This window comes from Schistocerca cancellata, chromosome 4, assembly GCF_023864275.1.
Source record: "Schistocerca cancellata isolate TAMUIC-IGC-003103 chromosome 4, iqSchCanc2.1, whole genome shotgun sequence".
NCBI classification, from domain to species: Eukaryota; Metazoa; Arthropoda; class Insecta; order Orthoptera; family Acrididae; genus Schistocerca; species Schistocerca cancellata.
The window spans coordinates 373721267-373745425 of NC_064629.1; positions in this window are offsets into that span (position 1 = coordinate 373721267).

The window sequence follows — 24159 nt, forward strand, 5'->3', positions numbered from 1 at the left end:
GTGGTACGTCTTTTTCAACTGAATACATGCAACATGCATGTTGTAATGCATTATGTACTAAATGCAAAGTAAATAAACATTGTATAAAATGTGTAACATAACTATACTTTTCCGTAACATTGTTTTCAAGAAAATCACATTACTGTCCAGTTGTATTGCTTATAAGTTCACGTTGTGCACATGAATTTTGCAGAATTAAAGTTCCTTTCAATACCCATACCTTCCTAACGAAGCATTTGTGGACCTATGCTCATATAAAATATTTTGTTCAGACTTACTTATCTATCAGTCTGTAACATTGTTTTCAAGTAAATCACGTTACAGTCAAGTTGTACTGCGTATACGTTCACGCTGTGCACATGAATTTTGCAGAATTAAAGTTCCTTTCAATACCCGTAACTCCCTAACGAAGCATTTGTGGACCTATGTTCATACAACATATTTTGTTTAGAATTACTTATACTATCACTCTGTAAAATATTGACCTTCTCTCCCCAAACACCCTATATTAAAATATCAATGCTGTATGGAAAGCAGATTCGAATGCTGCCTCGGGCATGGATGTGTGTGATGTCCTTAGGTTAGTTAGGTTTAAGTAGTTCTAAGTCTAGGGGACTGATGACCTCAGATGTTCAGTCCCATAGTGCTTAGAGCCATTTGAACCATTATCTTGTATAGAAAGCAAGTGTAAATACTGTGTATGGAAACAATATTGGAATAGTAGTGTTTTAGTTCTTCTGGCTCAAGTGCAATGAACTGTACCTAACAGGCAAGAGCCTTCAATAAAATAGAAAACTAATAAATACATACATAAGAAAAATGTCTGTGTAAATACGCCAACAAAAAGAATTGAAAATAATTATATACACGACAAAATAGCTTTCTAAAAAGAACCCTGAGTATATAACAAATACATTGTGTGACCAAAAGTTCCGGACACCCCCAAAAACATACGTTTTTCATGTTAAGTGCATTGTGCTACTACCTATTCCCAGGTACTCCATATCAGCGACCTCAGTAGTCAGTAGACATTGTGATAGAGCAGAATCGGGCGCTCCGCGGAACTCACGGACTTCGAACGTGGTTAGGTCATTGGGTGTCACCTGTATCATATGTCTGTACGAGAGGTTTCCGCACTCCTAAACATCCCTAGGTACACTATTTCCGATGTGATGTTCAGGCTGACCTCATCTGTTGACTGACAGAGACCGCTGACAGTTGAAAAGTGTCGTAATGTATAATAGGCAGTCATCTATCCATACCATCACACAGGAATTACAAACTGCATCAGAATCCACTGCACGTATTATGAGAGTTAGGCGGGAGGTAAGAATACTTGGATTTCACGGTCGAGTGGCTGCCCATAAGCCTCACATCACGCCGGTAAATGCCAAACGACGCCTCGATTGGTGTAAGGAGTGTAAACAATGTACGACTGAATAGTGGAAAAACGTGTGGAGTGACGAATTACGGTAGACAATGTGGTGGTCCAATGGCAGGTTGTGGGTATGGTGAATGCCCAGTGAACGTCATCGGCCAGCGTGTGTTGTGCCAACAGTAAAATCCGGAGGCAGTGATGTTATGGTGTAGTCGTTTATTCCATGGAGGGGGCTTGCACCCCTTGTTATTTTGCGGAGCACTATCACAGTACAGGGCTACATTGATGTCTTAAGCACCTTCTTGCTTCCCACTGTTGAAGAGCAATTCGGTGATTGCGATTGCATCTTCCAACTCGATCGAGCACCTGATCATAATGCACGGCCTGTAGCGGAGTGGTTACACGACAATAACATCCCTGTAATGGACTGGCCTGCACAGAGTCCTGACCTGAATCCTTTAGTACACCTTTAAGATGTTTTGGAACGTCGACTTCGTGCCACGCGTAACCGAACGACATTGATCCCTCTCCTCAGTGCAGTACTCCGTGAAGAATGGGCTTCCAATCCCCAAAAAAAATCTTCCCGCACCCGATTGAACGTATGCCTACGAGAGTGGGAACAGCCATCAAGGCTAAGGAAGGACCAACACCATACTGAATTCCAGCATTACCGATAGAGGGCGCCACGAAATTGTAAGTCATTTTTCGTCAGGTGGCCGGATACTTTTGATTATATTGTGTAGCTTTGTAAATAAGAGAAAAATTTGTTAATAAAGAATAAATTATTGAAAAAGATGTATTGCAAAAACTAAACTCTTAATAATAAACTATAAATTTATAAGTTGTATCATTCTTATTATTTCCTGACACTGTCGGTTTATAATTATTTTGTACAACAAACTTCTCTCCATGTTGCACAGATCTTTAAGTGAAGAGCCATACACAACCAAACTAATTCTAAAGGATTATAATGCTAAGGGGGAGGGGGGGCACATATCTTATTGGTACAGGGGAAGTGCTTCCCGCCCTTTTCATGTGTTCCAATTGGTCCAGGTGTTTCCCACCAATTTTTTATCATGTGACCAATATAGAGTTGCGTTATGACTTGTCCAGTTGCCTAAGGTGTGTGGATAGAGCATGGACTACCATGGATGAACTTGAATCTAACCCGCAGTATTTCCTCGGTTGTGATGAGGTTCCATAGGATGACCTTGATCAGTTGATCAGAGCAAGGGAGGGGCGCAGTGGTTTTGAATACTGGTCACCCAAATATGTAACCAGACACCTATAAGTCTCATCAGTGACCTTGAAATAAGATCGTTATCTGGACGGGAACATACGCTGATAATTTAATGCTTCTCAGCCACAGCTTTATCATATCACTCTTCTCCTTTGTGTGTCGACACGAGGGTGGGTTCCTTGCGTTTATTGCTGTGAATAATATTAACAACTGTCGCATGTATGGCGTACGAGGACATGGCTTACTGTTGTTACTTCACCTTTTTCGGAATGGGTGTCCTGTGGTTGTATACTTTTGCGCAGAGTTCGCAAGGTTAGAAGACTATTGCTTTACGAGCTTGCACGATTGGAAGCTAGTGCTGCGCCTCTGCCTTTCCACTTCGCGTTTGAAACCTGTGGCTGCGCTAACAGAAAGTTTTCATCGCTGTCTGACTCATGAAATCACAGACAGACAGAGCCGAAGTGTCGGAAGGATCCGCTTTGGAAATACAATAGCTACTACAAATCCAGCTTCAGCGCTGCTCCCAGGACAAGAATATTGCCAGCCCGGCAAATTGTGGGAGCAAGACTGTAGCAGTTGTGACGTGGATTGGCATATGTCCATACGTGGAAGCGAGATGCTAACGTGGTTAGATGATGAAAAATGAAGTCCAGGGAAAAGAGGGATGGGTCGAGCCACCATAAATACTGCCCGTTTCAATAATTCAGTGTCTGTCACTCTCTGTATCCAACTCCGAGATGTACTACGAGCCTACTAGCTGCAAAACTACGGGCTACACCTAAGTCCAGATGCCATCGGAATCTGGCCCAGTACCTTACGGCTGGAAGGCCACCTGCTTTCTGACATCTGCCGACTCAGGACGCCTACCCAAGGGGTCATGATCCGCAGAGTAGCCTGACTACCTGCCGAGCCACTGCCTGCTTTAATCAGACCCACTCTGCTACTGCAGGTTTGCATCGCCAGGCTACTGCCGGTGGATCGTGTGATGAGGTCCCCAGTTCGACACTGCACTTGAGTATTATCTGCACTGCGCTGGACATCTGTACCATCAGGATGAAAACATTTATTTGGCCGTCGCCACTGCATGATGGCTCCTGCTGGTGTCTGACGCGGCTCTACACTTAAGAAAGAGCTGACATCATAACTCCACATCTCAGCCGACTGCTCGACGGGATGATTCTGTGTGTTCACCACTTCTGGAAGCCACTCCCCACTATCCGTAACCTGGCTGCTGCTGTAGTGACAGGCTACCGATTCTATCATAGGTGTCTTTATATATCAGGCAAACAGAAGCACCAGTGTCTAACTGTAAATTAATTGTCTTTTGTTCAACATGTAACTGAACAGAAAGTTCTTTCACCTGCCTGCATACTGCAGCGGAAGATTTCCACGATGTGGAAGTGCCAAGTTTGGCTCGCACCTGAGAGAGTGGCTCAGCCTGCACAGTATGTACGTGTTGACGACGTCGCTGCGGTCGTTGTGCATCTGCATGAAAGTGGCTGTCGCCCTGGCCTTACTTTCTGCGTAAACACACCGACTGGATGCGACATTCACGTCCACACTGAAAGCAATTTGCGTTACGTCGAGAACAATCTTTCCAATCATGCCTTGAAAAGCACTGAGAACATTAATTTCCTCAGAAAGGTTAGCAGCACATTTCGTGTACCGCGAGACGGCAAGTTTTTACTTCTTCTGTTCTACTTGCTCTTACTTGCAGTCTGAACATTATTTTGAAACACTTTGACATTATTTTGTACTTGCGACTGAGTCTATGGTGCAATACAAACTACTGAAATACATGGAGCCACAAAATCAACCATTGTTGAATCCATAATTGTTTGACATTCAACCGAAGATGAACCGTGTTTAAATCATGGTCTTGTAGTTTGAGAATTGCAGCATCTCATACATTACGTGTGATAAAATCATGCACGATGACACTGTTTTGACTTGGCAAGACAGCCAAGCCACTATGATTGGTAGCCGAAAAGCTCACTCAGGCTGGCGTGAGGTCTGGAACAGTTAAAGGAGTTGAGTCTAGTAAAAAAAGAACGGAGCTTCTGGAATACTTAACTTTAACCAAATGGTTCAAATGGCTCTGAGCACTATGGGACTCAACATCTTAGGTCATAAGTACCCTAGAACTTAGAACTACTTAAACCTAACTAACCTAAGGACATCACACACACCCATGCCCGAGGCAGGATTCGAACCTGCGACCGTAGCAGTCCCGCGGTTCCGGACTGCAGCACCAGAACCGCTAGACCACCGCGGCCGGCTAACTTTAATCCGCAATGGGTGAACATCTCTCTTGACGGTACATGCATCACAAGATAAATAGCAATTGATAAAGGCGCCTTGCTAGGTCGTAGGAAACGACGTAGCTGAAGGCTATGCTAACTATCGTCTCGGCAAATGAGAGCGTAATTTGTCAGTAACCATCTCTAGCAAAGTGGGCTGTACAACTGGGCGAGTGCTAGGAAGTCTCTCTAGACCTTCCGTGTGGCGGCGCTCGGTCTGCAATCACTGACAGTGGCGACACGCGGATCCGTCGTATACTAGCGGACCGCGGCCGATTTAAAGGCTACCACCTAGCAAGTGTGGTGTCTGGCGGTGACACCACATTCCTCCCCCGCAAATCGGCGAACGGTTGTGTTATAAGGCTTCCGCCCGCCGTGGGGAGGACCCCATGTTGACGTATGCGACGAGGTGGGGAGCCTAACAACAGGCGAGGCTGTGCCACCCGCACCCTACCATTCGGTCCGAGGGGAGCTAGGAGACGCCTGAAAACCTAGTCCAGGGTGCACGCCAACATGCGGTGTACGCGCCCGTAGAGAGTCAGGAAGGGCCGAAGGGTCGACCTCCATCGAGCCGGAGCACCCGACGGGCGAAGCCGACAGATGGTCCGGAGCGGGCAAGAGTTCCATGGCGGAGGACAACTGGTCACGGGAAGCGATCGGCGGCGCGTGACCCAGGGAGGCGCCCGGCGGTTGCAGCGACGCGTGCACCGCGGGCGTGGCCGGCGGGAGAACTGGCGGCGGCGGCGGTGGCGGCGCGTCGCCAATGGGGCAAAATGGAAGGCAGCGTCGGTAACACCTGGGGCTGAGGCGAGCCAGTAGATGGGTCCCCAGGGCGCTGACCGGACGGCACCGTCGCTGAAAGCAGACGGGGAGCGGCAGATCCCGTGCGACGACAGAGGCGCAGCTGATTGAGATGCCGACGCACCTCACCAAAGGCCCCCAAAACCAAATACATCGCGCGGCCGAGGCAGCGAAGAATGCGCCCTGCGAGCCAACGCCGTGAACCTCGATAGTTGCGATAGTATACAACGTCGCTTGGGGCAAAAGCAGGTGTCTGCCGCTGCACAGGAACCTGATGCGGCCGATGTAGCAAAGACTGAGGTTCGATGAGGGCGACCGTGAAGCAACTCAGCCGGCGAGCGACCATCTCGAGGCTGAGAGCGAAACGAGGACAAAAAGAGCAATAACGCGTCCTCCCGAGAATGCGACTATTTCAACTTCAACATCTGTAACTTGAAAGTCCGGACCAAACGTTCTCACTATACCCCAATGTCCTTGGTAGAGAAGCCGAAAGACAGAGGACTGTAACGAACGTGGGACCACGACCCTGGACTGATCATTATCAGAACGCAACAGCAAAACACCACGTCGTACAAAAAATCTCTCCTTGTGAGCAAAAAATCTGCGAACCAACGGATCCTCGATCCGTGACTTTGACAAGGGCCATTGCGTAGCAACAAAACGCAAAACGGTAGCAAGGAGAAGGTCGGCAGCTGTAGCTGTAGCTACACGACGAAAATCAATCGGGAACGAGTCGACCAAGTCATGAGTTTCCGCATCAATGAACATGCAAGCAAGTTCGGAGGAATCGAATGCTCTATCCTCAGGAACAGGCAAACAGGACAACGCATCGGCGTTTCCGTGCTTAGCAGTGGACCGATACAAGATATCGTAGCGGTACTGCGAGAGGAAAATAGACCAGCGAATGAATTTCTGCGCTGTACGTGGAGGTACAGGCTTGGTCGGATGAAAAAGCGACGTCAAAGGTTTGTGGTCTGTGATGATGGTAAAGCGACGACCATACAAGAAATCATGAAACTTTGTAACACCAAATACGAGAGCCAATGCTTCTTTCTCGATCTGTGAATAATTTCTTTGCGCAGACGAGAGCAATTTGGACGCAAAGGCAATAGGGCGATCATGCGAACCATCTATGTGCGCAAGCACAGCACCGATCCCGAAATCCGATGCATCCACCATCATCAAAAGGGGCTTCCGGGGATCGAATGGCGTAAGGCAAGTATTGGAAAGCAACGCCGATTTCAACTGGCGAAAGGCGCGTTCGCATTCCGTCGTCCAGACGAACGGAACACCCTTACGGCGTAAGCGATGAAGCGGAGCTGAAATGGACGAGGCGTGGCGCACATATTTATGATAGTAATTGATTTTTCCCAGCACACTCTGTAGCTGCTTCAAATTCTGCGGCAGAGGCAAGTCTTGTATGGCACGGAGGTGCTCTGGACTGGGATGTATGCCTTGGGCATTGAGTACATGTCCCAGATATGGCAAATCACGAGCAAAAAACACACATTTGTCCTTCCGCAAGCGAAGACCATTTTGTCGCAAGACCTGAAATAATGTTCTGAGATTGGCTAAATGTTCTTCTTCCGTCTTCCCGGAGATCACAGTATCGTCCAGATAGTTTGCTGCAGTAGGGACCGACGCACAAACAGTTTGTAGATATTGCTGAAACAATGCAGGGGCGGATGCACACCCGAATGGCAGTCGTTTGAATCGGTACAAACCAAGATGCGTGTTAAACGCCCAAACGCGCTGGGATTCTTCGTCCACAGGTATTTGCAAGTACGCATCTGCTAGGTCCAACTTCGAAAAATATTTACCCGGGCGCAGTTTGTCAAAAAGATCTTCCGGGGGGGGGGGGGGGGGGGTTAATGGAAAAGTTGCAGTCACTAGTTGTGGATTCACTGTTGCCTTGAAGTCCACACAAAGTCTCAATTTTCCGGAAGGTTTTTTGCAAAATTACTAAGGGTGATGCCCAAAGAGAAGCCTGTACACGTTCAATCACACCTTGTAATTCCAATTCGTTTAATGTTCTGGCGACCTCATCACACAATGCGTGGGGAACATTGCGCGCTCTGAAAAATTTCGGTTGCACATTTACTTTCAGTTCCAAATGTGCTTTATAGTTCTTAGCGCAACCAAGGCCCGGTGCAAAAATGTCGGCAAATTCTTCACGTAGACGAGAAACACTGGCTGAAGGCACAGTCTGGTTCACTGATAGGACCTGATTTACTATAGACAAGTTAAACAACTGAAATAAATCTAAACCAAACAAGTTCACTGCAGCAGAAGAACGAAGTACGTAAAATGACACAAGTTTTGTTTCTCCCTTGTATGTTGCAAGAAGGCTGTACTGTCCTAACACAGGGAGCTCGTGACCTGAATAACTAGTGAGCTTAACATTGGCGGCACGCAACGGAGGTTTGCCCAGCTGTTTGTACGTGTCGTGATTGATTAGGGAAACCGCAGCTCCGGTATCGAGCTGGAACAGGATCACTTTGCCGTGAATGTCCAAATCAACAAAAAGTTTATTGTCCTGCTGACGACAAGAGCGAGTGTCTCGTGCAACATGAACTGACACTGATACAGAATCACTTGCGAGTTGACGGGATTTCCGTCGATGTCGACGCACACTTTTTGTGGGACGAACACTGTCACTGTTAGAGAGAGTAGCACTGGGCGGAGTGGCATGAACGACATGAATTTCCATGGGCGAAGTGTCGCGAGCCTGAGTATCCTTGGTTGGATTCCGATTCCGGCGCGAAGCAAAGGGACTGGAATGGTTGTGAGTGTCCGATCGGAGCTTTTTCTGGCAATTGAACATGTCCTTTTTTATTACAGAAAAAGCAAATAGCCTGGCGTGACGGGCAATTCTCACGCGAATGTCTATTAGCACACCAAGGGCATGATTTCACTGCAGTTGCATGCTGGCGTGGGACACGTGGCTGAGAGCCAGGAGGCTTTGGCGCGGCCGGGCGCGAGGACTGTTTACTGTTCCGTGCAGCACGCCCGGCGGGCCGGTTAACCTGACACATGGGTGGCGAAGTTTCAAATGATTCCTGAGCAAAGTCAAGTGTGTCCTGCCGATCCAATATGTCTATCACTTGTTGAAGGGAGGGATTGACTAGTTTCAAAATCTGTTCCCATATACGAACATCAGAAACGTTCTGTGCAATAGCATCACGCACCATAGTATCTGAATAAGGGAGTCCACATTGACACTCAAAAGCACAATCCCTAGTAAGGCCTTGCAAGGTTGCTCCCTATTAGTCTGACCTGCCGTAGGTTTTGTACAAAAGAAAATATACCTTTTTGCAACTACATTGACTGATTCTTTGAAATATGAATCTAATGCAGACAAAAGTTCTTCGTAGGACAGAGATGCTACGTCGCATCAGGGAAACAATTTCACTATCACACGGTACGTCTGGACGCCTACGGATGCTAACAAAAAAGGCTGCCGCTCATTACCTTGAATTCTGTAGGCGGCGAGATGGAATCCAAATTGGCGAGACCGCTCCGTCCAGCTTTCCAGTGCAGCATCAAAAGGACGAAAAGGTGGTGCAATTGCGTATTGTGGCTGCGGTAGCGGTGAAGCGGCGGCTGCCGCATCGTTTTGCAGTGCACGTTGACCCTGGACGAGCTGTCCAAGGGCATCCAATAAGGCCTGCGTCTGCTGATTCTGCAAGCGATAAAATTCGGACAGTACATCTGGATACTGTGGCGAAGCCATGACACAAGTAAATCAATACGAACGCAAAATTCTCGTCGCCAATTTGTTGTGACTTGGCAAGACAGCCAAGCCACTATGATTGGTAGCCGAAAAGCTCACGCAGGCTGGCGTGAGGTCTGGAACAGTTAAAGGAGTTGAGTCTAGTAAAAAAAGAACGGAGCTTCTGGAATACTTAACTTTAATCCACAATGGGTGAACATCTCTCTTGACGGTACATGCATCACAAGATAAATAGCAATTGATAAAGGCGCCTTGCTAGGTCGTAGCAAATGACGTAGCTGAAGGCTATGCTAACTACCGTCTCGGCAAATGAGAGCGTAATTTGTCAGTAACCATCTCTAGCAAAGTGGGCTGTATAACTGGGCGAGTGCTAGGAAGTCTCTCTAGACCTGCCGTGTGGCGGCGCTCGGTCTGCAATCACTGTCAGTGGCGACACGCAGGTCCGTCGTATACTAGCGGACCGCGGCCGATTTAAAGGCTACCACCTAGCAAGTGTGGTGTCTGGCGGCGACACCACAGACACCACTATAGTTAATTCCAAAAGCACACTTACACTTGCAATGCCTGGTGAGACCTCTGAGATCTGCTACCCAATGGTTGACTGTTTGAGCAGACTGCTGCTTCAGACGAAAAAAATTATACTGTGAAGCTGCTACATGGATTTGCCTATCAAACATTTCATCTAGAGACGTAACGAAATCGTTTTACCTTTCTTTCTCGTTAACAGTTTCGGCACAAAACTATACACAGAGGCGCTAAACGTCGGGATCAACGGTGGACAGAAAGTGAGCATTGATCACCATAACTGTTATTCTGTACTCAGCAAATTGGGCGTCCACTTGTGCCCTATAGTCCAACAAGTCTTCGTCCTGGCTGTGTTATTGACGAAATTTTGGAACAGCTACCAGTGGTGGCGCTTCTTGTTTGTTTAGTATGTGCGTAAATTGTCCGACAGTGAGCAGCGGGCGTTCAATATGCTCCGCCTGAAACTGTGCCGTTTCTGTGGCAGCTCAGACATAGTGAACTATTGTGTGACACGATCTAATGCAAAAGACGAAATGTAGAGCAAAAGCAATGAAAAAAAACCAGGGTAACAGCATTTTGTAACAAGGCGTGTACAGCTCCCAAATAGGGCAGGTATCAAGCGAAAAATACCATCAGGTTAATCGCCAGCACCCAAATATTATGACCTGACAAAACTAAAACTGTACAGTCGTAACTGTGGGTTCTTTGATTGCTCTGGGAGACGGCTCATCAGAACTACAACATAAGGAACATTAGTTCACTTTATTACAAGAATGAAAAAAAGATTTACTTTACGTTATTCAGTCCATTTCCACAGGGGAGTATCGAATATTTAAACTGTCTTTGAACAGTAAAGCATCACTTTCTGACACAATTACAAACTCCTCTCTTGAAGTACGAGTTCAAAACTTAAAAAGAGTACGGTTCCACCTCAGATTTAAATAACACTGGTGTCCTAACTAGATGATGTTGACTGGTGCATCGGAAGTCACTAACTGGGGCTCAGTGAGTCCATGCTTGGCTCAATGTTGACCTCTGTGCGATGGCACTGAAGAGCTGAGAGAGAGAGCACGTCTTCAGGAGCGCCTCCCATTCGTTGTTGCAGATTGCACCGAGACAATACTAATGTCTATGGTATCGACAAACGTTTCCAACACTGGTGTGGTACTGCAATCCTTGGACGATATCACAGAACCACTGAAAGAAGTTGATGAATCAGATTAAGCATAATGTCTTACTTGCAGTTGTATTGTATACATGTGGGAAATAGGGGGTGGACAGATAGTGCCCATTCGTAGATGCAGTTTTGGTACCGAGGACATAAGATTCAACAAGGCTGCCAATTTCCAAAAAAAAAAAAATATGGTTCAAATGGCTCTGAGCACTATGGGACTATTTGGGAGGACGACGGTTCAATCCCGTGTCCGGTCATCCTGATTTAGGTTTTCCGTGATTTCCCTAAATCGCTCCAGGCAAATGCCGGGATGGTTCCACTCAAAGGGCACGGCCGACTGCCTTCCCTGTCCTTCCCTAATCCGATGAGACCGATGACCTCGCAGTGTGGTCTCCTTCCCCAAAACAGACCAAACCATCTATGGGACTTAACATCTGGGGTCATCAATCCCCTAGAACTTAGAACTACTTAAACCTAACTAACCTATGGACATCACACACATCCATGCCCGAGGCAGGAGTCGAACCTGCGACTGTAGCGGTCGCGTGGTTCCAGACTGAAGCGCCTAGAACCGCTCGGCCACCACGGCCGGCGCCAATTTCCATGTTCTAGGCAAAGATGATGTACAAAAGATGACATACATTAACCATGAGCAAGGCGCCTGTGTAACAGCATTATTTGCAAAATTAGAGCATGTAGGAGGAACACAGCGAGTGGCAATGTAAAAGTTACTGTAGGAATTTAAGGACCTACTTAATACTCATGGCCCATTGCCAGCAACCCCAATGATGAAACACAAGATTCCAACTTTGGATCAATTGCCTGTGTACCAAAAGCTATGTAGGGTTCCTCATTATCTAAAACTGGTAATGGAGGGATGATTAACCAGCAATTACACCATGCCATTGTTGAGGAAAGCACTAGCCCTTGAGGTACACCTGTCATCACAGTACGATAACAAAAACAAAAGCATCAGGGAATACAAAGAAATTTCAATTCCGTTGTGACTATCAATACCTCAACTGTAGGATAACTGCAGATGCATATCCAATACTAAGGATCATAGAAACCCCAGACAAGTTGGGACAATGTAGATGATTCCCCACGATATACCTAAGAAGCGGATGTCGTAAATTGTCCAGTCATAACTGTGGGTTCTTTGATTGCTTTGTGATACGGCTCATCAGAACTACAACATAAGGAACATTAGTTCACTTTGTTACAAGAATAAAACAAGTTTTACTCAAATTTATTCAGTCCATTTCCACAGGGGCGTGTCCAATATTTACAATCGTCTTTGGACAGTAAGCATCACCTGATGACAATTACAAACTCTTCTCTTCAAGTACAAATTCAACATCTGAAAGAGTACAGTTCCATCTGAGACTTGAATAGCGCTGGTGTCTAAGCTATATGATGTTGACTGCTGCATCAGAGCTCTGTGATTCCATGTTTGGCTCTTATCAACCACCGTGCGATGGTACTGGAGGGCTGAGAGAGAGGGCGTTTCTTCAGGAGCGCCTGCTATTCGTCGTTACCGATTCCACCCAGACTAATGTCTGTGATATCGACGCACGTTGCAAACTTTGATGTGGCACTGCAATCCTTGGACGATATCAGAGAACCACTGAGAGAAGTTAATGAATCAAATAAAGCACAATGTTTTCTGGTCAGAATCAACCACAAACAGCTTTTACATTAAAAAAATTTCGTTCAGGTCTTTACCAGTATCGTTGGATGCCACTTAGTTTTAAAAATTCACCAGCCACATTTTAATGGTTTGTGGTTGATGTTTAGAGGGTCTTCAAGTCGAAATAACGTGTGGTGTATCTTGAAGATATTACAGTGTTTGCGAAGAATGCGAAAAAACAGGCAAAATGGTAGAGTGAACTTTTGAAACATGGTGTACATCACATCTGATCTTTATCATAGAGAAGTGGCATTTTGCTATGAGGAAGTGAATTATTTGGGACAAGTAAATAGCCTGTATGGGGTAAAAACATATCCAATGTTAGTGAATGCATTACACAGCTCTCCAATACCTCAAACGTGCAAGGAATTACAGTCGATTTTGGAAATGATGAAATACTGTAGGAAATTGCTAGTGGAATTTATAGTTATAACATGAATACTTACGCACTTGTTAAACCGGGGTGTGCAGTTCAAACTGACGCCAGAGTGTGAACTTACATCTGAAAAATTGAAGTATTTATTAACAATTTTCCCCATATTAATCTTTCCAGATTGAGAAATAATTCGTTTCATCGTGTGATATCAACGACAGTGCAATGGGCCGTGATAGAAGTCAGAAAGATCAGAGTAAGGAACATCTAGTCGTTACGTGTCACCACAACTGAGCTCAGCTGAAGATAATTACTCTATCACCGAAAAAGTCAAGTTAAGCTTTGTATATGACATGACATACTTCTGCTGTTACTTTCATGGAAAGAAATTTAAGATGCTCACAGACGATGCAGCCTTGAAATGGCTGTCGACATTGAAGGATCAATTAAACAGACTTCTACAACAGGCATTAAAATTAAGTGAGTTTGATATTTTAGTGAAGTGAATTTCTACAGTTATGTCATTTGTTACATATTCACAAGGCAAAAGAAGCTCATTGCATCTGCAGGCCAACGGAATAACAGAAAACCTGCAGGTATTGAACGATAAGTAGGATACTAAGCTACTACATCAGTAACCATCATAATGATTAAGATACCTTCTTGCCATACGTGATAGCGGTATATAATTAAAAAATCGATGAGAGCAAAGTCCTATAACAGGTGATTGGCTGTGAACTGTCAAAAATCCCTTCGCCAATGAAACTGGAGCTTAAAGTAAAGGGACGAGTAAGCATGAAATTCCGTAAAGGCCATTGAAAAGAATGTGGAGACTGTCGCAGGGTGATGATACCAAGGCCCTTGAACGATAAGGAAGAATTAGACAACGATATATTAAATTGCCAGAATATCGTATTGGTTCTTTGGTGATGCTGACAAGACAGTATACCAAAGGGTAAAACAAAATATTCGTGAGCTCGTACATGTTTGGGGGATACAGATACCGTAGTAGGTGTTAATTGTAGACGATGGACGTAAAACGAGAGAGGAGTGATTAATGCATTTTTGATGTAGAGATTTGTTTGTTTACGTTTTCATTTTCATATGTATGAGTTTTACTTAAGATGTTGCTTTATAAGTTCTTTATTGTTTCATAGGTGTTCGTTTGTTATGATTAACTGTAAGAGTGAGTTTCTCCTTTGGTGATTATTTCGCAAATCCATGGTTGAAATTTTTAAAGGATTGTGCTGTATGCAGTTTGGTGCTATGAGTGATTTTACACTACGCTACAGGGCACTGATGAGTACATAGTAGCTTGATGATTTAGTGCCTTTAAACAGTTTTATACGATTTTCTGCACTTTGAGTGTTCGTGTTTTGAGACTAGAGATGTCAATGGTTTTATGTATAGAAGAGCGTGGATTATGGGATCATTAACATCTGATTGAAGCTTTATTGAATATTTGTGTACAATCTTAGTGCGTTTTCTTTATATTTGCTTGGAATGATGTTTATTTGCCTTGTTGATATAAGGAATTGGGGATTCCATCTGTTTTGTTGGTGGTACAACTGATACGATGTTTTGTTGTAAATAGCAGTGTACAACTTTGGAACAAATGTATTGTGATATGCTAACTTTAGAATGGAAGTAACACAGAGTGAATAGGCTTTTATGTAATGCCGTTCCAAATAATCAAGACGGCCGCAGGAGCATGTGAGGTACAATTACGCTTAGGAGGGACAGACGTGGAAGGAAGCGTGTGGGGCATGTTGGCACTGCAATCATATTTACAGAAACTCATGTACAGACTGGAAGCAACTGTCGAGAAAGTGGTATGAGCAAGAGAGATATAAGTGTATGGAACGTTTGGTGATGCAGAGAAGCTACGTATTGTTAAACAGCACTACTTGTGACATCTCAGGACCAACTTTCATCTTCCAGTTACCATAACGGGAGCTACAGTTGTCAACAGAACATACGCTTTGCTGTAGTAACCTAGTGCTACCGGTCAAAATTCTGACCTATATAAATGGCACCTGAGAACCCACTCTCCAAATCTTGTGAACAAAGTGAAAGCTAAACAGAAAGGTCGTCTTATTGTGGAGCAAAGGCTTCAGTATGTGCAGCAATTTCGTAGTGATCACCACCACAGAGTCGTAGCAGTAAGTTTTTCATACTCAGGTACAATCCTAGTTTTGAGTCTTGTCTCTGCAGCCTACACCAGGTACCGCTGAGTAAGTGCAAATGGTTCAAATGGCTCTGAGCACTATGGGACTCAACTGCTGTGGTCATAAGTCCCCTAGAACTTAGAACTACTTAAACCTAACTAACCTACGAACATCACACACATCCATGCCCGAGGCAGCATTCGAACCTGCGACCGTAGCGGTCGTGCGGTTCCAGACTGTAGCGCCTTTAACCGCTCGGCCACTCCGGCCGGCGCTGAGTAAGTCACCTTATCAAGTAGTCAGTGGTCACTGGACACAGTAATTCAGGTTGGATTAGATTAATGGAAACGTGAGTGGAATTTACATAAAAGTAAGGTGTATTGTCAGTTAATTTTCAGAAATGCTGGGAATATGCGAACAGGTAGAGTGGATCATCAAAAGAGGGGAGGCGTTTTGCGGCCACTGACTTTTTACTTGGCGTTTGATACCCGTGCCAAGACACGTTAAAGACACATTTGTCAACCTGGGAAAAGCTTCCACAATATACAATGGTGCAAGATGTTCGAAATTCTGAGTAAAATAGGAGTAAGCTACAGGAAGAGACGGGGAATATACAACATGTACAAAAGCCAAGAGGGAATAATAAGAGTAGACGACCAAGAACGAAGCCCTCGGATTAAAAAGGGTGTAAAATAGGGATATATTCTTTCCCCCCTCCTGTTCGATCTGTACATCGAAGGAATGATGAAAATAAAAGAAGGGTTCAGGACTGGGATTAAAATTCAAGGTGAAAGAATATCGATAATACGATTCGCTGATGATATTGCTATCCTGAGTGAAAGTGAAGAAGAATTACATGATATGCTAAATGGAATGAACAATGCAATGAGTACGAAATATGGATTAGGAACAAATCGAGTAAAGTAATGAGAAGTAGCAGAAATGAGAACAACGAGAAATTTAACATCGGGATTGATGTTCACGAAATAGATGAAATTAAGGAATTCTGCGTAAGGAGGACATCAAAAGCAGACTAGCACTTGCAAAAAGAGCATTCCTGGCCAGGAGAATTCTACTAGAATCAAACATAGGCCTTAATGTGAGGACGAAATTTCTGAGATTGTACGTCTGGAGCACAGCACAGCACATGGTAGCGAAACATAGAATGTGGGAAAAACGGAACAGAAGAGAATCGAAGCATTGGAGGTGTGGTACTAAAGGCGAATGTTGAAAATTAGGTGGACTGATAAGGTAGGGAAAGAGGAGGACCTGTGCAGAATCAGAGAGGAAGGAAATATGTGGAAAACACCGACAAAGAGAGGGGACAGGATGATAAGACATTGTTAAGACATCAGGGAGTTACTTCCACGGTACTAGAGGCAGCTGTAGAGGGAAAAAACTGTAGAGCAAGATTAATATTTGAATACATCCCGCAAATAATTGACGACTTAGGTTGCATGTACTACTCTGAGTTGAAGCGGTTGGTGCAGGAGAGGAATTCGTGGCGAGCCGCATCAAACCAGTCAGAAGACTGATGACCCTCCCCCCCCCCCCCCCCCCCACCACAAGAAAAATGAATGAAAGAAAAAATTAGACCATGTTCTGATACATGAAACCACAGAGAGGCCAAGCTGACGTGACAGAAGGCTCCGCTCTAGCACTGCTTCAGTTACTACATGTCAGGCCGCAACACTCCACACTACAGCCAGAGCGGAATTGTTGGCGGTACAACAAAGTACGGGAGCCATTCCGTAGCAGTTGTGACCTGGTTTGCCACACATCTGAGCCTGGCGCCGCTGTGCTCCCAAGGCCTACGTGATGAAGAATGATGTCCTGTCAGAACAGGTATAGGTCGAACCACCATAAACACTGCCCGTTTCCGCTTTGCAGTGTCTGTCACCACCTGCAGCCAGCTCCACGACATTCGTCGACCTGATGTCAGTCACCCAGCCTGCTGTTACTAGACGCTGCCTCCAGTAGCTGCATTACTATGGGCTGCTCTTAAATCCAGATCCAGCCTGGAAGTGAACCAGTGCCTTCCAGTTGGATGGCAAACTACTTGCTGACTGTTGCGACTTTAGGGCGCCTACCCCAGGGGCCACGGTTCGCACCTGGGCCTGACTGACTGTCGAGCCTCCACCTGCCCTATGCGAACACCCTCTACTATTGCAGGCTTGCGTCTGCAGGTCACTGCCGCTCGGGTGTTACCCGCACTGAGCCGTACAACTGCGCCAGCCGGCATGGCCGACTTCTACCGGGCCGTTGCCGTTGCGTGCTGGCCTCCTGCCTGGGGACCTGACACGGCTCTACACTCACCGTAGCGCTGACAAATTAACTCCACATCGCTGCCGCATGCTCGGCTCACTGACGCCGTGTGCTAGCCGCCTCTGGAAGCAAGCTGCTAAGCTAAGCACGATCAACACCACTCGCGGCTAGCTTGCGTATCTGTGCACTGACCTTACACGGTTGGTTGCTTGACTTGGGGGAGGGGAACAAAGAGCGAGGTCTTTGGTCCCATCGGGTAAGGATAGGAAGGCGGCCGTGCACTTTCAAAGGAACCATCCCGGCAATTGCCTGAAGCGATTTAGGGAAACGACGGAAAACCTAAATCAGGATGGCCGGACGGGGGTTTGAACCGTCGTCCTCCCGAATGCGAGCCCAGTGTGCTAACCACTGCACCACCTCGCTCAGTGATCTTACACGCTCAATAAATTAACTAAGGCATTTAAGTCGGTCATCCACCTGGCTCCATATACTTTCTGGCCCGGCAACAAAGTTGCAACGTCGTAGCAACCTGCAGCGGGATGAATGACACATTAGCCAGCCTTACAACCGCTACACTAAAAATCACGTGCTTACAACAGGCCTGACGAAAGTGTGTCACTGAAAACCTTGACGTTACCAACAGAGGCCCAAGTTAATAACTGTCGTAAGCGTTTTCACGCTTGTAGGCGTACACATGTCTAACTAGTATTGGACTGATCGAATCTGCCCCTCACGCTTCTTTGCTGCAGCATAATGCGCTTCCTGGCAACGGTGCAGACGAACCGCTGACGGGGATGCTCCATAATTATGGAAGGGGCGAGGTGGCGCCTAGAGATCGGTTGGTTTGAGGCAGTGAGCCAGTCGCCATCGAGCCATACCCGGAGTCAACATGTGAGCAGGATGCGAATATGTATGAAAGCACAGTCATGGGAATTGTGTTAACAACATCAATTTGCCGATTGTGCAACGTTTAATATTGAAAGTACAGAAAAAGAATGAGACAGGATAACTTATTTTATATCTTGAATGATGAATATATGCAAGTGAGGTTAGAAACCACATTAAAGTGATTTGCAATCAAGGAAGAACTAAATGAAGTGTTCTGTACAAGTGTGTTATCTATTTATTAGCCTAAAGCGCTCTCATAACTTTTGGATGGGACTGTTTTGTGTTAACGTCGACGGGGTAGATAGGTTATTTGTCGTAGGCTATGTGGCTGGACCTCTAACTACCGTCGTATGTACACTCGACAGCAAAAAAGTGGGTCATCCCTGGATTCCAACGTGTAGGCTGCACCTGAATGTATGCAACCAGCATAGCATATCTGTGTTGCACATATTCGCAACCCTCCACAGTACAGTCGTTGTAAGATACACAATGGGTACCACTAGAGACTACTAGAGAACATCAGTCCTTATGACAGTCCGTCCAGATGTAAAGTAACACCACGGTAGTACAGAAGAGATCAGACAGTCCTTAACGTTTGTAGACTAAACTTAATTACAATAAGTGGCATTTCAAATGTTATGGGACAACTAGTTTTGTCACATAAATCGTTCAGTAATCCTTAGGCACAATTAAATATTTGTGACAGTATATGGATTTATAAAGTTGTATGGCAATTGGAAACAAGTTCTTTGCTGTCTAAAAGGTTTACCCAACACATGCTGAACGTTGTTCAACGTTCAACGGGGAGTGGTTTCGCATCAAGTTTATGTAGTACTAAGCAGTTAAAAGAAAACGTGATTAACGGCGGCAACCACTGTACGGAAATCCCAAGATTAACAGCGAATCACAAGTAATATCATTGTTCACATTACTCATCAACAGTTATATGTACACGAAGTTGTACTTTAAATGACATGACCAACGTCTTCGTTCTGGATCCGGTTGCGAACCCAGAACGTAAAGCCATTGTTAACCAAGCAAAGCTTTGTGCCTTATCGAGACTCAATCACTAGGCAGAAAGAGACGTCAAATATTGACGTTTGCACCAGTATCAGTTATCAATTCTCAACTTGAACGTAAATGACGATAATGTTTGTACGAAAGCAGGAGCCCTAACATGACAATTACCTTCTTGGTAATTAACCTCGAAAGACGTTGTATAGTGTTGCATTGTCAAGGAATAAAGGATGCACATGTTTAAAACTGAAATGCCATCATGTCATGCCGGGGGCAAGGATGCGAACCCAGCACCGAATCAGATTGTTGAATAAGTACGTAAGATCAGAATGTAGATATCACAGTTTGTCACCAGTAGTGGGGTTGGAAACTTAAATGACGACTGAAGTTGTATTGCCTGACCGGGATTCGAACCCGGCGCCTACCACCGTCGTTGTCTAACCAGGAACAGACGAGAAATGTCCAATGTTGGTCCACCATCAGCGAGATGTGCACACGTTTAACTTGAAATAAGGTGACGAAAACGTCTATGCTGACTGAGAGTCGAACGCCGCACACATGGTTATGAAGACACTTAAATAATCAACTTCATATTCAGTAGTAGCTAGGAGTAGCATGTTTAGTTGCAAACCATAAGGCCATTCTCATCCCTAGTGACGTGTTGCCTAATATCTGCGATATCATGATGTTAATTTACAAGCGGACTGACTGCCGTAAAGAGCAATGTTCTCTAGTAGTCGCGTATCATTGAGATGTAAATTAAGTGCCTCAGCGGAAAGTAATTTCCGTCGTGCAGCACGTATTGTTTCAGAGACACTGAGTATATGTTATAAGTGCACAAAACGTGTATTATATACTAAGTATATACTATTATTTGGAAAAGCTGCCGTCAAACCTGTTTACTTTTACATTCCGCTTAGTTGTCGTGGTTGAATACAGGTTTTCTTAAGGGTACATCTAATGCACAGGACTTACAAGAACGTATAGTTTCCTGCGTCATGCTATTGCTAGCTAGGTGAAATATTTTGTGGTAGCTATGTTTAAAATGAATGTATTTTTGAAAGTATTTTCGTCAAATATTTGAATAAATCGTCAACTGTAGGTGTGCGTGCACATGTTATAACATAATAGCTGTAGCTGCGTTAGTTTGTACTACAGACTTGGGTAGGTTAGGTGTAACTTTTGATCCTTCAAGGGGTGATCGTGGCCATGCGGCCCGGGTCTGTACTAGCCGCGGCTCGCGAGCTACGGGCCAGCCAGGCTGGCCGAGGCGAGACGCAAGTGAGCGAGCTGGTGGTGGCGTTGGTGGGCCAACAGCCCGGGACGAGGCAGCACGGCTGCGCCGGATGCCTCTGCCTCTGCCGCTCCGTTTGACGTAAATATGTTTACCTCCTCTCCTGGAATCAGTATAAGAGCGGCAAGCATAAATACACATCAGGCTGTCTGCCATAATCTCACCTACCGCCATCCCGATGATGTCACCCATGCCGCCTCCATTTCTCCAGCAGACCTTGTCTGAGGCCGTGGAGGCCCACGTCCCTACTGTCGCCATCCACCCCCACCGTCCTACCTTACCCCCACAGGCCGTCCTCCTCATCCGTGAACCCCGCCGTCTCTACCGTGCCTTCCTCCGCACGCGTGACCCGGACACCCTACGACGCCACCGGCAACTCCAGCGACACCTTCGTAATTTGCTCGCGGCTAAGAAACGCCGGGACTGGCGACAGACATGCACCCGTTTAAATGCTACCCTCCCTATCAACTCGTCCAAGTTCTGGTCAACCTTCCGTCGCCTTACCGGAACTAAGCCCTCCCCCTACTATCCTCTTCTCCATGATGATCACCCCTTCCCTGACGCCCTTAGTAAGGCCAATCACTTTGCCTCCTACCTGTCCGATGTGTTTTCCATCCCCGATGATCCCCAGTTTGATTACTCCCTCTTCCCGGATCCCGGATCGACCTGACACCTCTGTCCCTCCCCTCTCTCCTGGTTTCGAGTACTTGGACAACATTGCACACACGGAACTCAATACTCCTATCACTACACAGGATCTCATTGCTACACTCCGCACAAAACGCAACACCGCTCCTGGTCACGATCGTGTCACCTACCGTCACCTTCGTGAAGCTCCTGTCTCTTTTCTCTCCACCCTGGCCAGGCTCTACAGTGTAGTCCTGTCCACCGGTTACTACCCCGACCTGTGGAAAACCTCTCGTATCCTGATGTTCCTTAAACCTGGCAAACCGCCGTCCGCCGTCTCCTCCTACCGTCCCATCAGCCTTACCTCGGTCTTCAGCAAGGTCCTGGAATCTATCCTCACCCGACGCATCCACCAGCATCTCCGCCAGCACCGCCTCCTTCTCGTTACCCAGTGTGGCTTTCGGCCATCCTTCTCTTCCGACGATCTTCTCCTTCACCTCACTCATCTCCTTTCCGAACAGCTAAATTCCCGTCGCTCCGCCATCTTCCTCTCCCTTGACCTCGAACGCGCTTATGACCGCATATGGCATTCCGGTCTCCTCTTCAAGCTCCAAACCTTCGCCCTTCCCATTAGTACGTCCGTCTGATCGGTTCCTTTCTCTCCCGCCGTCCTTCCTATGTCACGATCCATAACACAGATTCCTACACCTTTTTCCCCTCCGCCGGTGTGCCCCAAGGCTCCGTCCTCTCCCCCCTTCTGTACCTTTTGTACACGGCGGACATGCCGCCCCCGTCACCCCCCAACCACCTTCTCCAGTTTGCCGATGACACCGCCTTCCTTGCCCTTGCCCCCACCCTGCAACGCTCTCGACGCCTTCTCCAATCCCATCTTGACTGTTTCACTGCTTGGTGCAACCAGTGGTTGCTCAAGGTCAATCCCTCCAAAACCCAGGCGATCATTGTAGGCAAACCCACCCCCTCCTTCCGCCTCCTTGATTTCTATCTCACCATCTATGGCCGTCCTATCGCCCTCCCTCCCACCCTTAAGTACCTTGGCGTCACCCTCGACCGTCGCCTCTCCTGGACTCCCCATCTCCGGACAATCCAAGCCAAGGCACGTTCCCGCCTCCGTCTCCTCAAGCTCCTTTCTGGCTGTACGTGGGGTCTGGACCCCTCCACAATCCTCCACACCTATAAATCCCTCATCCGCCCTATCCTTTGTTACGCCCATCCAGCCTGGATCTCCGCCCGCCCCCTTCCTTTTATAAATCCCTCCAAATCCTTTAACGCCATGCTCTCCGCCTTGCCTATCGCATACGTCTCCCCTCCCCCACGCGGATCCTGTATGATCTCATCCCCTTCCCCTATCTCCTCCTTTTCCTTGAAAGGATACGGATCCTGTACACCTCCCATAAACTTGATCCTACTCACCCACTCGTGTCCCCGATCCTCTCCCACCCCCGCCCGCTGCCGCGCCTGTATTCCCACGTCCCACCCGGTCTCCATCTCTCCACCCGACTTACCCTCTCCCAAGGTGGCTTCCGCCAGCCCCCCCTCCCTGATGATGTCCTCGTCCCCTCCATCTACCCCTCCTATCAACTTTGACCCTGCCCCACTCCCCACTTCCGGTGTCCTTTCCTTTCGGCACCCTCCCTCCCTTCTCTTCTCTTCCCTTCTTTTTCCTTTTCCCCCGTCCCCTCCCTCCACCCCTCTTCCCCCGGGCTTCCCCTTCCCCTTCCTCCCTCCCCCCCCTATCTCCCCTGCCCGTGGCATCTCTGCTCTCCCCTCTCGCTCTCCCACTCCCCTTCCTCCTCCTCCTCTCTTGGCAGGTCCCCGGACACGTACACGCTCAGTGGACTTTCGTGCGCCGGAGATCATCGCCATCTGTGTGTCATGTGTGTGCCTCGATTTGTGTTTAGTGTTCTGTCACCGTCACGCATCAACTGTTCACGTGTGCCGTCGCCGTCATCCGTGTTCTGTGCGCCATGTCACCAAGTGTTTCCTGTTTTTTCGAGTCCAGCGTGAACGGCTTCATGTTCATTGTTTTTTAAATCTCCTTTTTTTGCCCGCCGTTTTTACTGTAGTGTCTGTATCACCTATATGTTCTGTTCTTGTTCCACTTAAGGCTGAAGAGCAGCGAACTATGCTGCTGACAGCCCGCCTGTATCAGGTGATTACAATAAAGGAAAAAAAAAGTCTGCCGTAATGGCTCACTGGGTGAGGTCTATTCGGGGTATAGTCAAAAAATGGTTCAAATGGCTCTGAGCGCTATGGGACTTAACATCTGATGTCATCAGTCCCCTAGAACTTAGAACTACTTAAACCTAACTAATCTAAGGGCATCAAACACATCTGTGCCCGAGGCATGATTCGAACCTGCGACCGTAACGGTCGCGCGGTTCCAGACTGAAGCGCCTAGAACCGCTCGGCCACTCCGGCCGGATGAGGTAGAGTCGTCGCTCTCATTGAGGAAGGAGGATGTTCCATCAGAGAAGCTGGCAGACGGTATGGCGTACCACATACCACTGCAAGGAGATGGTTGAGGATCTGCCTTGAAAGAGGCACCACCAACAGGGCTCCTGGCTCAGGCAGGAAGAGAGTGATCTCACAGCAGGAAGACAGGGAATTAGTGTCAAGGAGCAGAGAAAATCCCTTTCTGAACGCGATGCAGTTGCGGCGGGAGACC